This window comes from Piliocolobus tephrosceles, chromosome 10 (genome assembly GCF_002776525.5).
Source record: "Piliocolobus tephrosceles isolate RC106 chromosome 10, ASM277652v3, whole genome shotgun sequence".
NCBI classification, from domain to species: domain Eukaryota; kingdom Metazoa; phylum Chordata; class Mammalia; order Primates; family Cercopithecidae; genus Piliocolobus; species Piliocolobus tephrosceles.
The window spans coordinates 130,009,104-130,013,532 of NC_045443.1; the positions used below are offsets into that span (position 1 = coordinate 130,009,104).

The 4,429-nt window shown below is 60.7% G+C and overlaps 1 long non-coding RNA gene across 1 annotated transcript in view; it reads left to right on the plus strand.

Annotated features, from left to right (window-relative positions):
- The first annotated feature begins 1,575 nt into the window (after positions 1–1,575).
- LOC113220438 overlaps positions 1,576–4,429 on the plus strand; it is a 5,300-nt gene continuing 2,446 nt past the window's right edge. Inside the window, exon 1 of the long non-coding RNA XR_003307321.1 lies at positions 1,576–4,001. This is a non-coding gene — a long non-coding RNA (uncharacterized LOC113220438). The remainder of the gene's footprint in view (positions 4,002–4,429) is intronic.

A 4,429-nucleotide genomic window follows, 5' to 3' on the forward strand; every position in this document is an offset into this window, starting at 1 on the left:
ATGTGATTGGTGGTGGGGGGTCAGGGGGTGTTGTTAGGGTTAGGATTAGGGGTAGATGTGATGGGTGTTGGGGGGTGAGGGGGTATTACGTTTAGGGTTGGGGTAGATGTGATGGGTGTTGGGTGTGGGGTGTTGTTAGGATTAGGGTTAGGGTAGATGTGATTGGTGGTAGAGGTGGGGGGTGTGGGGTGTTAGGATAGGGTTGGGGTAGATGTGATGGGTATTGGGGTGTGGTATGTTGTTAGGTTTAGGGTTGGGGTAGGTGTGATGGGTATTGGGGTGGGGGGTGTTAGGTTTAGGGTTAGTGCTAGTATTAGGGTTGGGGTAGATGTGATGGGTATTGGGGTGTGGTATGTTGTTAGGTTTTAGGGTTGGGGTAGGTGTGATGGGTGTGGGGGTGAGTGGGCAGGGGTGTTAGGATTAGGGTTGGTGCTAGGATTAGGGTTGGGGTAGATGTGATTGGGTGTTCGGTGGTGTGGTATGTTGTTAGGTTTAGGGTTGGGGTACATGTGATGGTTGGGGTGAGGGGGCGGGGGTGTTAGGATTAGGGTTGGCTTTGGGGGTGTCGTATATTGTTAGGTTTATGGTTGGGGTACATGTGATGGGTGTGGGGGTGAGGGGTGGGGGTGTTAGGATTAGGGTTGGTGTTCGGGTGTGGTCACAGGAGGATTTGGCTTTTATTCTTGGGGAGGTGCTGCACTGAGCTGAACAGGGCCCCAGCACCAGCCTCCTCCTCTGACCTGATGCTATTTAGACCCCTCCCCCTACCCCTGTGTCCTTGGAGCCCCTCCCTCTGCCCCCCGCCCCTCCCTGAGTTTGCTCTTCTCTGGGGTAAGAGTGAGGGCCGCCTTTGGCTTCTAGGCAGGCAGCTTGGAGGATGGGCAGGGCGAGGAAGTGGACTCTGCCTCTTGCAGGGAATCTAAGGCCAGAGGCGGCTCTGAGCAGCCCAGCTGTGCAGGGGGCAACTGGGGGAGGGCTGCAGCCACCCCAGGGCTCCCCTCCATGCTAAATCAGCATCTGGAAGGCCAAGGGGAGCCAGCTGCAGATGGGGTGGGAGCCAGGGTGACCAACCACTCATGTTCCCCAAGACGAAGGGGGCCGTGGGGGGTCCCAGGCAAACGTGGGAGATCTGTCACCCTCTGAGAGCAGAGTCCAGTGGGGACGACGTGAGTCTGGGCAGGACCCCTGGGAGGGGCAGCAGGTCAGGGGGCCACCTGGTTTCCAAGGAGCAGACATTGCCAGGGGAGAGGAAGGTGCTGACCCTGGGCAGAGGCCCAGGCTGAGGAGAGTGGGGTCAGGGCCACCAGGGGCAGCCGAGGGCAGCAGCCCCCACCTCACAGCAACAGCTGGACAGACACCAGTGGGGGACCATAGAAAGGTCTGGGATCCATGGGTTATGCCCACCCACAGCAGACCCTGTGTGTGTGTGTGCGTGTGAACGTGTGTGTGAACATGTCTGTGTAGACGTGTGTGCGTGTGGATGTGCATGCGTGAACATGGGTGTGTGCGTGTGGATGTGCGTGCGTGAACATGGGTGTGTGCGTGTGAACATGGGTGTGTGCGTGTGAACATGGGTGTGTGCGAGTGGGTATGTGCGTATCAGTATGTGTTTGTGTATGAACATGGGAGCTCAATGCAGGTTCTGCTTACGCCCCATCAGAGCTGCCCTGGCATCTGGCTTTGACCTCAGGATGGGGCGTGACCTTGGGAGGCCGTGAGCTCTCCCCTCGCGCTATGGAAGCCCTGGGGACTCAGGGCCGCGTGAGAGGAGCCATGCCACAGCCGGCGACAGCTCCTGATGTGTGAGCAAGGCCAGGTGAGACCTCCGCCCAGCCAAGCAGCTGATGACCGCCACAGAGGTGACCCGGGGAGCTCAGCAGAGGGGCCTGGACAGCAACTCCCTGCACCTGAGACTCGCAGACCCTCGGCAAGCGCAGGTGTTCACCGCCCTGTAGCAGAAGTGACATGCAGACGCTGGACCCCAGCACACTCACCTGCCAGAGAGGAGGTGAGGGCCCCATAGGGTGAGGGGTCCATGGGGACGAGAGGCCTGGTGTGGTTGAGGGTCCTGTGGAGTGGAATGAGGAGCCAGCCCCTGCCCTTGCCCCAGGCTGAGCAGGACCACCTGGCCAGGGCGCGTGGAGCTCCTGGTGCCAGGCGTTGTCCCCAGGACTTGGTGAGGCTGAGTTGTGCCCCAGACCTGTCTTGTCCTGGCCCCAGCACCCAAGAAGGTGCCCCTGCGTGGGGAAGGGAGCTCGTGCTGGATGGAGGTGAGACGTGGCCGCAGAGCCTGCGCCTACGTCAGGTTACCGGGCGGGGGAGTGACGGCAGCAAATGTTCAAACTGCTGATCAGCTGACCTTAAACAGAGTTACCCGGATTCTCTGTGGGAGAGAATTACAAGGGCCCTTGAATGGGGAGGAGGAGGCAGGAGACGAGGTCGGGAGACGCTGCAGGGAGACTCCGCGGACGCAGCAGCTCTGAAGACGGAGGGAGGGCCTGGCCCAGGCGGGCCACTCCTGGGGCTGACGAGGAGGGTGGCGGGTCCTCCCCAGGCCCCAGCGGAGCTGGCCCCACTCACCCCATGCCGGGCTTCCGACCTCCAGAGCTACGAGATGATAACTCTGCACGGCATTGCGGTCACTTGCTCCGGAGGCCACAGGAAGCTCTCATATGGCAAGGCGTCAGGAGAGAGGGTTCCGTCGGCCTCCACGCCCACCCAGTCCTTGTGCCCAAACCCCTTCCTGAGCCCATTTCTCCACCCGGGAGGGCTGGGCTGGGCCCGTGGGTCTCACACAGGTGTTGCACTGGGCCCCAGGGGACTGAGCTTGGAAGGTGAGACTGCGGGACGGGGCGGAGCCCAGGAACTCATGCTTAGGAGGCAGCTGACGTGCCCTGCGACTTGAGGGCTGGCTGCTCCTGGCTCCCACAGACACGCACAGCGAGCTGCCTTTTCCCCGTAGCAGCAGTGAGCAGGCAGGGCTCTCCTTCCTGGTTTGGGTTTCAGCCCTGGTGCTGCTGTGGCACTTTGGAGGGAAGATGGTTGTGGGGCCATCCCGTGCACCATGGGAAAGTTAGAAGGGTGCCTGGTACGGTGGCCGGACTGCACCTCCCGTGGAAGATACACTCACATCCTAACTCAGGTGCCTGTGAAAGTGACCTTCTTAGGAAACAGGGTCTTTGCAGGTGTAAACCCGCTGAAGTCATGCTGGGTGGGCCCTAAATCCAATGGCCAGTGTCCCTGCAAGAGGAGACACCGAGAGAGAGAAGGTGTGCGCCTGGGGGCCAGGAACGGGGCAATGCAGCCACAAGCCAAGGATGCCTGGAGCCCCCAGGAGCTGAGAGAGGCAGGAAGAAGCCTCCACGGGAGCCTCCAGAGGGAGCATGGCCCTGAGACACCTGGATTTCAGGCTTCTGCCCTCGGAAATGTGAGAGAAAAACCCCGACGTTTTAAGCCCCAGGGACTTTGTGGCAGCAGCCCCGGAAGGTGACATCCCCACCCCACAGGCATCGATGTCCAGACCTGGCAGCCAGAGGCGTGTCCAGGCACCGCCAGGTGTCCCCTGGGAGCAAGAGCACCACCCTTGAGGCCGCTCTGGTCTGACAGGGTCCCCACGGCACCGTGCGGTGCTCCCCTCCCAGGGGAGGCAGGAAGCCAGGACCCCATAGGACCACAGCCATCCAGTCCTCCCTGGTGGAGGGCACAGCAGGGGCAGAGCCACAGAAGGGACCCTGAGCCTGCAGGGAAGGCTCAAAATAGACCATGAGCAGCTCAGTCCGTGTCTGCAGAGAGACTGTGTCCCTCGACCCAGACGGGACTGAAATGGACAAACAAAAACGTGAGAATAAATACTAGGAGGAGCAGAAAGAGAATGTTCCAGAGCAGCCTGTCAAAAGTCAGCAACGTGAAGCAGGAGGGAAGGCCCGGGACCGGGAGGACGGGTGTCGTGGGCGGCCTCCAGATGGAAGAGGGGAGGTGACGGGAAGGTGAAGACGAGGCGGGTGAGTGGATTGGTGGGTGGACGGGCGGGTGGGTGGACGGGCGGGTGAGTGGGTGGGCGAGTGGGTGGGTGGGTGGGTGGGCGGGCAGGTGGATGGACAGATGGCTGTGAAACTTTGTATCCTAATTAGAGGGAGATGCAGATACGTATTGAAATCTCAGCCTTGCCAGGCACGGCGGCCCACACCTGTAATCCCAGCACTTTGGGAGGCCGAGGCGGGCGGATCACGAGGTCAGGAGATCGAGACCATCCTGGCTAACACAGAGAAACCCCGTCTCTACTTAAAAAAAATACAAAAAAATTAGCCGGACATGATGGCGGCACCTGTAGTCCCAGCTACTTGGGAGGCTGAGGCAGGAGAATGGTGTGAACCCGGGAGGCGGAGCTTGCAGTGAGCTGAGATGGCACCACTGCACTCCAGCCTGGGTG